Source organism: Strigops habroptila, chromosome 2 (assembly GCF_004027225.2).
Source record: "Strigops habroptila isolate Jane chromosome 2, bStrHab1.2.pri, whole genome shotgun sequence".
Taxonomy (NCBI): Eukaryota; Metazoa; Chordata; class Aves; order Psittaciformes; family Psittacidae; genus Strigops; species Strigops habroptila.
This window is the reverse complement of record NC_044278.2, coordinates 74,142,439-74,154,724: the sequence shown is the minus strand read 5'-3', so window position 1 is coordinate 74,154,724 and position 12,286 is coordinate 74,142,439. Positions and strand designations below refer to the sequence as shown.

The following is a 12,286-nucleotide window of genomic DNA, read 5'->3' as shown; positions in this document are numbered from 1 at the left end:
GCTTAGTTTCAGCTGCTCCAAACACAGCTTTAGCAGTATAGAGTGAAGCAAAATAAAGACTGAGCTGAAGAGGAGCAGCATGAAGATGGAGAAAAGATGTGAGGAGCAAGAATCAAGACTTACTAAAGGGAACAAAATACTGAAAAACTTTTTGCCTGGAGTACAAAACCAGGAGAAAAGGTAGAATGTTCCAAGTGTTATGACTCAGGGCAACAGGATGAGAAGGTTGCTTTTTTTATTATGTGCAGTTTAGTTTAGGTTTGGGTTGGAATTTTCTTGCCATGTTTTTTAATCTGAAGGACTGGAGGAGAAACGAAACCTGATGAAACACCTACAGACAATGATAGATAAGTATGCTACAAGGACAACTTCTAATGCCAGCACGAGAAAAGAGACAAGACTACATTTTAGAAATGGAATAACTGAAATAGTTATTCTTCCTTTCTAAATTTAGGATTTTTAATTTTTTAATTTTTTTTTTTCCTTAGCTCCTAAGAACAAGATTTACCTTTTACCTATTCATCTATTTCTTTCTGTTAGAGTAAGTTCTCTCTTCTGTGGTGGAGGATGTTGTACTGGCCATGTGCGGTGGTGCATCTCAGCCACATCACAGCTCTCCCACCACGCCATGCTGGTGGTCAAGCTGGCCTTTGCCTACTCAAGGCTCAGAAAGAAGTTGGTGTCACCTAGCTGGACCCCAAAATCACCTCAATAGACAGGGTTTCCTTGGAGGTGTTTGTTAGCTGGAGCTTGCAGGAGCATGTCAGCATTGTCAGCTGGCAGCACAGTGACAAAGGCATAACCTTCTAGGTGTCTTTTACCAACATCTGGAACCAGCAGTCAGTTTTTTGGATGTCCAAGTAAGAGATGGTGTAAAGAGTGCTGGCTTTCACATCATCCTCATGGTGGTGGAGGAAGCACAGCATGTCTCCCACCGTCTGCTCCCTGGTGTACACACGCTTTTGCTGCACATGGAGGCAGGAGGCGTTGGTCAGCACCTCCTCTGCGGTGTCCAGCTCCAAACAAAAGTGATGCCCAGGGGGAGGCTGCAGGGGCACAGGCAGGCGGTAGAGGACATTGTCCTCCCAGACACTCCAGCCTTCATAGACACAGCCCATCCCAATGGCTGGCTGTAGCTGCGGCTTGAAGGTATGCTTGCAAAATATTCGGCAGGCACAAAGAAGTTCATCTACCAGATCCTCCACCAACTTGCACATCTCAGCCCTGTATGGCACAGGCCACTGGATGTCACCAGTCCAGAACTGGCCCAGATCATGTGCATTACCAAAGTCATCATCATCATCTTCTACCCTATTCTCCTCCTCCTCTTCTTTCTCCCTCTCCTCCTCCTTCTCTGGACTTCCATGGTTGTCCTGCTTGCAGTTACTTTCTCGCTTACAGCTTCTCTTCCTGGTCCTCCAGTAGAGCCACAGGAGCAGGACCAAGGCTCTTGCCCCAAGAGCACAGGCCCAGAACCACCATTGCTGGAAGGCAGCAAGGAGCAGGACTTTCCCAGCCTCTCTGTTCTTCTCCTAGATCTGCTCTGTATCCTGTAGCAGCTGAGTTCATGAACTCAGCAGTGTGCTCTGGACAATGCCTAGCACAGCTAGGATGAGGAACACAATGGCATCCATGGCCTGTGGAAGACAGAAGAGAAGGGGCCTCAGTGGGGCTGGGCAGGAGGGAGCTGGCGGTGGGGGTTAGAGTTTGGAGATGGGGCAAAGGAACTGTATGGTACCATGTCTTGTCCAAGGTGTTGCCCTGGGTGGCTGGACCCTCACTCCAGGGTGAGAACTCCTCCAGAAGCCAGTGATGTTGTCCCAGCCCTTGTTCTGCACAGCCTCCTGCCACATGTACACTTGCACTCACCGCTGGCCCAGGCTGCACTGCCCCTCATGACTTGCCCACTGCTGCCCCTCATGATGGCCCCAGTGACCCATCCTTTGCAATGTCTCAGGTGCCAGAGCCACATCACGCATCTCTTCTCTATGTTTCCATACATGTGCTGGTCTATATATGCCATGGAATGCGCAGGACACTTCTGTAGACAGACTTTGTCTTATGCAATTAGTCTCAGAAATTCCTTTTAATTTAATCATAAATTCTAATTTAGACCTGGAAAACTTACAGAAAAGCTCTAACAGGAAAGGTTTGAGTTTTCTTCTGGGAAAGGAAATGTCAAATAAGTGCATCTTGAGTATTCATGATGTGTTAGACCATTATGAGCAATACAGCCCCCAGAAAAGAACCCTTTCGTGTGAGTGCCTGAGCCAGAATCACAGAATCATTAGGGTTGTAAGGGACCTCTGGAAATCATCTAGTCCAATCCCCCTGCCAAGGCAAGGCAACTGAGGGGCAGAACTTTGTGAGCCATTTATAATGATGCACTAAACTTTCTTTTTATTTTGTAAGTATTAAATCTTTAAAAAGTCATTGCACTGAAGTAGAAAGGTTCCTCTTTCACAATTTATTTCTGGTCTTAGTTACTCTGCATTCTTGATTGCACAAGAACTGGGTATAATCAGTACATATATTTGCCTAGAATTATTCTTTTTAAATGAAATATTATTTTCCTGAGATGTTGAGGATGCATCTTTAAAACTGACTTAAAAGTCATTTTAGTTCCAGGACAACATTCTAACTATTAATCTCCTACATATAAAAGATCAGCATCACTACAAACAAAATGCAGCCTGAGAAAAAATAAACATATTGTGCCAAGGATAACTGGAATCCTACATATTCTAGAATATAACAGACTTTATGTGAGAAAGAAGTTAATATATCTTTAGACCAAAGTACTTCTGAGCATAGATATTTAAGCAAGAACTTTTCAATATACTAGACACTTACATGAAGGCTTAGGTAATGCTGGAAACAAGACAGAAATAAGGGATATTTAGACTCCTAAGTCTCTATTTAAAGTAACTTCACTGATCTCTTACATCACCAAAAGATGAAAAATGTCACTTTTAAAGAATGCCTTTCACATACAGCCACAAATAAGGCCTCCAGCAATGAAGTGCTTGAGCACTTATGTATGCTGCACACTAGGCAAAATTTTGTATTCACAGAAAATCAAGGGTGTTAATTGAAAATATAAAGCACAAATCTGAAACTGACTTTCAGCATTTTGTGTTATTTCTATTGCTATATCTCTTATGGAGTCTGATAAATGGCTTGTCAGACTATGACAATGTGATGAATTGACTAAAATCTTATGGCCTGGTTTGAGCAAAGTTCCAACTTCACACATGACACACGCTTTCACATTTATGGACATGTATCTTGCGAATTTTTACAAGGTAATAAATTTAATGATTCGACTGGTTGGACTATTCAGATTCAATCAGACATAGCTGCTGGAGCCCTTTGTGACTCCATTCTAAAAGAAACGAAGCAACAGAAGTATTATATTTTTCATTACAAATGAGTTCTGATAACACTTCAGAAGAAATTTTAAAGCTGAACCTTAGAAGAAATGCCATGTGACATTTTTGAGCAAAACTCATCTTAGCAAAGACTTCTGCTGGCTGGTACATACCCTCTTTCCATGCTATCTTTTAAGTTAAGAAAAATGTTTAGGTATATTTTCATAGGACAGTTTCTGTGGAAAGATAAAAAATGAAATGTTGCTTCAACTGCAGTGTTTAAGCACCCTTTTCCACAGAAATGTTTGCTTGCTTTTTGCAAACTGTGCAAAGTGTAATTAATAACACCAGTATTGTTAGCTAATAAAATTCAAGATTCTAATTCTTTTTTTTTTTGTCAGAAAATGATCTAGCTCTCTCAGCCAATTAAATTTGAATTCTTTACCAGACACATTTCTTGTCTAATGAGGTAAAATATATCTTATATGCCTGTAGTTGCATTTGTTATTTTCTCCTTCAGTTATTTAGTAAAACAGCATCCTTTCTTTCTCCTGTTACTGATCTTCCAGCTGACATATTACTGTTTCAATTTCTATCAATAACTGTTTCCCAGATTTATTTCAATGTTTCAATGAAGAGCAAAACAATACGAAGATCCTACTAAATTGTGCTTAAATCTATTTGAAAATACCCATGTTCAATTAAAAAATTGTAATGATGACATCTATAATTTTTATATTATCTTGGAACAGCACTTTTTAAGTATCTTAATAGCTTCTTCCACTACTTCTTTCCCATTTAGTTTTACAATAGCCTGGAAGCCTCAGACTACTTCACATGGCTGTAGTTGAAATGACTGTATATTGCATCCCTGCTTAGTGGGAGTTCTTCATATTGCTTTGCTGACAATCAACAGAGAGAAAGAAGGTTTCATAACATCCACATCAATATCTTATAATTTGTCCTCCTTGTGCCTGATCAGTAAAGACAAAGAAAAAGCATCAGGGGTGCAGTTTTTTGGTTTGGTGGTTTTGCAGGTATTTTATTCAGCTTTCAGTCACAAATCTTGAGATTCTATGATCAAAAACTTACTAACTTCCTTGATTCCAGTTTCTGAAGGAGACCTACAAGGATGCTGGAGAGGGACTTTTCATCAGGGACTGTAGTGATAGGTAATGGGTTCAAACTTAAACAGGGGAAGTTCAGGTTAGATATAAGGCAGAAGTTCTTTACTGTGAGGATGGTGAGGACTGGAATAGGTTGCCCAAAGAAGTGGTAAATTCTCCATCCCTGGCAGTGTTCAAGGCCAGATTGGACAGAGCCTTGGGTGACTATGGTCTAGTGTGAGGCGTCCCTGCCAGATGGCAGGGGGGTTGAAACTAGATGATCTTAAGGGCCTTTCCAACCCAAACCTTCTATCTATTCTATGATTCTACGATTCTATGATTTGTGATTACAGTGCTCTTTCATATGGTCAAATTCCCTTATGCCTGTGATTTCTGCTGTATTTATGTACTATAGAAAAATTAAAAATTCATACCTAAATGCTCTAACTTCAGTAAGTCTGACCTGGAAAGGTGCTGTGTAAGACTGAATTTTTTCCTGTCAGCTCTTCGTCTTGCTGCTCTAACAATGGATATTTTCTTCCATTCTCACCTGGGTTTGCTGTTTGTCAATATGGTTGCTCCTGTGAGATCCATCTACCAAACTCAGCAAAAGGGCATTTAGTGAGTAAGTCAGAAACTTTGACATTTATCTGCATCTTTTCTTCATCATTCCCATTGTTCTGTGTTTATACAGTTTCTGGAATAAAGCTTTGTTCCTCTCTTATCACGATTGAAGTCCTCGGGTGTTACTGTTTGTTTGTGCTAATAGTTTGCTCTAGCAAACTAACTTGCTTTAGTATATGCATGAAAATTGTAGTGCAGGTCTTCTTTTATTTTTTAGATCCCCCAAACTTCATGTGTGTTTGCATGTTAGAGAGAAATACAGAAGCCAAAACTTTTCAACAAAGATGTCTTACAGCACGTAAATCCTTTATATGCTTCTAAACATAAGTGGCTGAGAACTTCAAGATCCTGTTCTTATGAAAGTAAATTATGCCTACCCTGCACGATGTACATTTTCAAGTACATTTACAAGCATACCAAGACACAGTTTATTGGCATTTACAACTATCATAAATCTGATAGCTGATGTTTTATTAAACCAACAGCATTCATTACATATATGAAAGTGTTAGATTGAAGTTCCCAGGTACTCTCCTCCTTGGGTTTTTGTTTTATTTTGTTATGATACTCTTTGTACTTATTTTCAGAAGAATATTCAAGTTATATATGAATATAAAGTCATTATGTTCTGTGTGTACTCCCCTGCTGATAATACCTGCTTCCTTACACTGTGTCAGAATTTCTGAAACTGACCTCTAAGTGCCAGGAATGATGAAAATTCATCATGGAAAGGGTCAGGAAAAATATTCTTGACAAAAAATAACCCTAAATCCTGTTTTTCATTTTCTTCCAGAAGTCTCTGGAAAGCAATAGTATTAGAACAGAGAATGTGGTGTAAGAGAGAATAAAATGCACTTCTTCCATTATACATAGAGTCATAGATTACAGACAACAGCAGAAGTGGGCTTTATCTGATCCAACTTTAGCCATTTTAAAGATAAATTTTAAGTTTTAAGTTGTTATCAAGCTCATTTGACACAGGAACATCTAGAAGATTTTACTTTCCATACAATTAAATGAGCTACCATTTGGAAGTGCCCATCTATATCCGTGAACTACAGAGAAAACCTGAACAAACTGACTTGGACTCTTCAGTCTTCTCTTAGAGAGCTATAGTGAGAGTAAATACTTATAGATGAAGAGAGCATAAGTAGTATAGCTGCAGTAAAATCAATGGAGCTCTTTGATTTTACAGCAGTTGTAGAACAATTCGCTTTTTCCTAATTTTCAAACTGAAGCTAAGACAAGTACTTTCTAAGATTATAAACCATAGGGCAGAAATTAAAGATCTCTTAGAAGATATGACTGAATAATATATATAAATATAAAAATTAGAAAAACTTAGAATTATTTAATAGCAAGTATTCATATGCAAACTTGTAAAATGTTCGCGGTAAAAATTTGCTTCATCTCTCAGATGAATACGTGAATAAAATAGAGAATGTTCGTACCATAGCCTTCATTTTCTGTGGTCCTCTATCCAACTGCCTCCTTTCCTCTCTTTGTATTTCTGTGCAGGCTATATGAGGATTATTATCAAGTATGTAAAGATGAGGTATTTGAGTTGCTAAAAAATTGTTGGCATTTTTCAGATGAAAAGTGGAACCTTTGGGCTACTTTTTGTATTGGTTCTGACCAAGATGGAGTTAATTTTCTTTATAGCAGACCATATGGTGCTGTGTTTTGGATCTGTGGCTAAAACAGTGTTGATAACACATTGATGTTTGTTTATTGCTAAAGAGCGCTTGCACAGTGTCAAGTTTTCTCTCTTCCTATCCCCCTCTTCATTCCACCAGTTAGTAGACTGAGGGTTGGCAAGAAGCTCAGAACCACACAGCCGCTCGCTCACTCCCCCCTTTTCAGATTAAAACAAAGGACTTCAGGACATAAGCATAAAAGATGCCTGAAGTTAGCTGATCACATTTAGAATTAACAAAGTGATACAACTCCTAAATTCATCTCTTAAACGAAAAGCATCTGCTTGTGTTAGGCTTAGCTTTCCAGTAACAAATTTGCCCCCATTCATCTCTGTCAAAGTCAGCTACTTTTGAATGCAGATCCTAGACAGTTACCTCCATTTCTCCAGCTGTACTAACATTAGTGATCTAATCAGGACCCAAGTAGTAGCACCTGTAGCCTTTTTTTGTCTCAGGATACACTGAGACACTTTGCAGGTTTTTTCCAAAGTTATTTTTAGTTCAAACAGCTGATTAGCTACGAACAGAGCTGTGCCAATCCCAGAATAACAAGCTGTGCATAGAGGCAGAAGCTTAGCTGCAGCACCATGATAACATGCCTTCAAGGCTTCCTGGTTGGAGCTGACAAGCATCTGGCTAGCGACAGGCTGGTCTGTAACACTTCATGAGCTTGCCTGTATCTGTTCGCAAATCACCATGTAAACATGGGTAAAGTAAAACAGATACAAAGATAAAAAGCAAATAAATGCTCAGCCCTACAATACTTTTCCTCATCTTCTTCAAAATGGCAGCACCTTCAGATAGCAAAGTTCCTAACCTATAATTTTATATATACCTCCATGGAAGGCTATATACAGCTTTAAAACACCATCTGATTTGAGTTTGGCTTTTATAACTGCTAGAACTTCAATTTGAATGTTAATAGCAAATGAATGTAAAATAAATGTGAGGTATCCTTGCCCGTGGTGGGTGGGGTGGAACTAGATGATCTTAAGGTCCTTTCCAACCCTAACTATTCTATGATTGTATGGTAAATAATATTTCCTCTTAGATGGATACAAAAATGTATTGTTTTTCTTCGTCTGATATGTATGGAGTACAATATCTGATAATCTCTATTTTCTAATCAGTCTGCTATCCTCTTCCATTTTGTCTCTTTCAGTTGATACAAAGTTAGTAAATGTTCAATACACCCACTGCTGTGATTTAGGCAATGAAAAAACAATTGGAACAGGTTTGGCGAAGAATACACCAACCTAAACAAACAATTTCCAGCTGATCCTTTTCTGAATACAAAAGCTGCTAATGTTGATTACAATTAATTCATTTTATGTTTGGAAAAATTAAATCCCAGTACAGTGCACTGAAGGTGTAACTAGTGAAGAAAGAGAGCAGAAGAATGTTAAGTTCACAGGGAAGTTTTGCAAGAGAAAAATGAAACATAAAAAATTTGCAGGTTGGCCTTATTACATAGTTTTCACTGTTAGGAAAGCATAATTGTTAATTTGCTCTGAGAAAATTAGAACTGTAAGGTGATTAACTGAATGGTTAAAGTTAAATCAAGTTATTAGAAATTTAAAAGAACTACATGGATTGGAGACATACCAGCCAATTAAACAAAAACCAAAATCGACACAAAATCAAAACAGAATTGTCACTTATTGGTGTGCTTTTGAGGATCAACAATGGATTGCCTACATTGCTCTGAGTTGCATTGTTTAGTACATAACTTTAACATATTGTCAGTAATTCATCTATCTAAAATTGAAACGAATTTGTTAGTTACTGGTTTTAAACAATGTTGTCAATGGACAGGAGTACAGCTCTACCAAAAAAAAAAGAGAAAATATCTTTTTGATTTGAACGCTAACAGTATAAGACACAAACTCCCAGACTGCATTCTCAGCTTTTCCATGATCTGTGCAATTGTTTAGTCCCTTAAGTCACTCAGGATTCTGGTCCTGATCCAGTAAAGTTCTTAAACACACAAGTGATGTACTTTACCAAATTTAGGCATTTGGGTATTTTCTAATATCTTCTATGTGCGTGATAGAGCAGAATTGGCTACAGCTAACAGTTGTATGGTAAAGAGCGGTCATCAGGAATCTGCCAGATGATGTGGAGCTCACAGCACAGAAGTAGCAAAGCTTTGTATCCTAGCCTTACCCTATCCTAGCCCAGCCCAAAAATCAGTACTTTATGTAGCTTTCATTGTTTCCTACAAGAGGCTGAACTCCTTTGTTTCTCAAACGTATTCTTTATTATTGGTTGTTCACTTCAATATCCTACTTTAAGTACCAACTAATGCAATAAATTGTTTACCACAGATAGATAGTAAAGCTATGTTTTAGCTCAAGCACATCATTTAAAAAAAAAGCTTAAACAAACTTAATTTTCTAAGCAGAAAATTACCTTACTTCTACAACTTCTGTTGCAGATAGACACAATCATGACAAAAAGCAACAGATACATTGGAATAGAAGATGCAGATATTTTTTACTGTGAGTTTTCGTGCCCATCACAGTATTAAAGTACACTTACGTGAAATTGATTCAAACTTCTTCTGTCTTAGAAAGTCATGCATCTAAACACCTTACAGTAGTGAAGAAATATATCTTGGGAGCTATAAGCTTCAAACTTGGCTGACAGACAAGTCATGAGCCAGCACAGTTCTTCAATTCCTACAAATTCAAGAAAGTGCATAAACACTGTACAAATATACTCTGCAACTAAGAGTAAATGAAAGCCCTTATTATGTAGCCGTAAACTCCAGATAGTACTTACTGCAAATAAATAAATAAATACGTACATACAAACATACATAAATTCTCCGCAAAGAATAAAACTCCTCTGAGAAGAGAGAGGGAAGGTAAACATGATTTCTGTGAATGATTCTTTTCTCTCCTTATTCTAGAAAGAAGATGAGACATCTAGAGTGTATTTGTCAACTCTTCAAATAGTTGTATTTGGGATTATCACAAAGATCATGATGAAAAGAAAACTTAGAGAGAAACAGAATATATTTTAGCTCTTAGTTATATGGTTTTTTTCTCTCTTTATATCAATTTTCATGGAACATTAGTTTTCCTATCTTGGTTTTTAGTTAGGCTACCTGCCAGGCAGTGCAGGAATTTATGGTTTTAGCTGAATGTCACACTAACACTACACTTAAGCAGGCTATTTTTTCACACACTCTTACGCTAGTATTGCAAATGTTGCAATTTCTTTTTTCCATAATTGTAGACTTCATGCGCGCATTTGTGTGTGATGAATATCTAATATTAAAAGTTTTTTGCTCACTTGGTTGGGGTTTTTTTGTTTTTCTGTTTAAGCCATAGTCTTCCAGTGCAGATAGAATAATGGCCCATTCCTCCCTTCACTGGAGGTTTAGACCACCCAGTGCGAAAATAACCATTTCTTGAAAATACCTTCACATTTGTACCATCATCTTAGAGACTTTTACTCATAAAAACGAAAAATTACAAAAAATCCATTCTATACATCAAACTAACAACCAAAGCAGCTGAAATATACCACTGTAGGGCTGCACAGCTAAGTGGCCTAAGGTTTTTCCTGGCCTCACTTTATACGTCTGTTCTTCATTCAGCAACATCAACTGCAGATTGTGTGTACATTTAATGTGTGAAAATACTGTGTTTACCAAGCATACAAATTATGTTTTTGTAACACATCTGTGCTGCTATTTTGAAGGAGCTAGCATTAGACCTGTTTCCATGTGTCTGTCAGAATTTGACTTCAAGTACTGTAAAGCAGGAAGTAACCTTTCAGCTTAGCTCCAGTGCCATCCTGTTTGCAGAAAATTTTTTTTCTTCAGTATTGACATATGCTGCCAACAGAATCAAGCCCAAATAAATACAACAGATAAATATAAAGTAGTGCTAATTATTGTTACTGAAAATTGTAGCACTTCCGCAGAGTTCAGCTGTTTAGAACAAATTTTTTGCAATATGCCCAAAACTCATGTTCAATAGCAATTGCCAAACCCACATAAAAAGTGTTGCTGTGTTGCCAAACATACTATGGATAAGGAACAGATTATTCTTATCGATATATTGATCTATTGTTCTCTTACATACAACTATGAACTATTAATTATAGATACAATGTACACTACATAGAAGGTAGAATTTGCCTGCCACCTATCGAAAAATCCTGGCAGTCAGGTGAAGTTCCCAATGACTGGAAGAAGGGTAATATAACCCCCATTTTCAAGAAGGGGAAGGTGGAAGACCCGGGGAACTACAGACCAGTCAGTCTCACCTCTGTGCCTGGCAAAATCTTGGAACAGTTTCTCCTGGAAAACATGCTAAGGCACATGAAAAACAATGAGGTGGTTGGTGACAGCCAACATGGCTTCACTAAGGGGAAATCCTGCCTGACCAATTTGGTGGCCTTCTATGATGGAGCCACGGAACTGATGGACAGCGGCAGAGCAGTTGATGTCATCTACCTGGACTTGTGCAAAGCATTCGACACTGTCCCACATGACATCCTTGTCTCTAAATTGGAGAGACATCAATTTGATAGATGGACCACTCGGTGGATAAAAAACTGGCTCGATGGCCGCACGCAAAGAGTTGTGGTAAATGGCTCGATGTCCAGTTGGAAACCTGTAACGAGTGGTGCCCCTCAGGGATTGGTGTTGGGACCGGTCCTGTTCAACATCTTTGTCGGTGACATGGACAGTGGGATTGAGTGCGCCCTCAGCAAGTTTGCCGATGACACCAAGCTGTGTGGTTCGGTTGATACGCTGGAGGGAAGGGATGCCATCCAGAGGGACCTTGACACGCTTGTGAGGTGGGCTGATGCCAACCTTATGAAGTTTAACCAAGCCAAGTGTAAGGTCCTACACCTGGGTCGGGGCAACCCCAGGCACTGCTACAGGCTGGGCAGAGAAGAGATTCAGAGCAGCCCTGCAGAAAAGGACTTGGGGGTGTTGGTTGACGAAAAGCTTAACATGAGCCGGCAGTGTGCACTTGCAGCCCAGAAAGCCAACCGTATCCTGGGCTGCATCAAAAGAAGCGTGACCAGCAGGTCGAAGGAGGTGATCCTGCCCCTCTACTCTGCTCTTGTGAGACCCCACTTGGAGTACTGCGTACAGTTCTGGTGTCCTCAACATAAAAAGGACATGGAGCTGTTGGAGCGAGTCCAGAGGAGGGCCACGAGGATGATAAGAGGGCTGGAGCACCTCCCATATGAAGACAGGCTGAGAGAGTTGGGGCTGTTCAGCCTGGAGAAGAGAAGGCTGCGTGGTGACCTCATAGCAGCCTTCCAGTATCTGAAGGGGGCCTACAAGGATGCTGGGGAGGGACTCTTCCTTAGGGACTGTAGTGGTAGGACAAGGGGTAATGGGTTCAAACTTAAACAGAGGAAGTTTAGATTAGATCTAGGGAAGAAGTTCTTTACAGTGAGGGTGGTGAAGCACTGGAATGGGTTGCCCAGGGAGGTTGTGGATGCTCCATCCCTG

The 12,286-nt window shown here is 39.4% G+C and overlaps 1 pseudogene; it reads right to left on the bottom strand.

Annotated features, from left to right (window-relative positions):
- Window positions 1–654: 654 nt before the first annotated feature.
- Window positions 655–1,634, bottom strand: LOC115603609 (annotated as a pseudogene).
- Window positions 1,635–12,286: the final 10,652 nt, after the last annotated feature.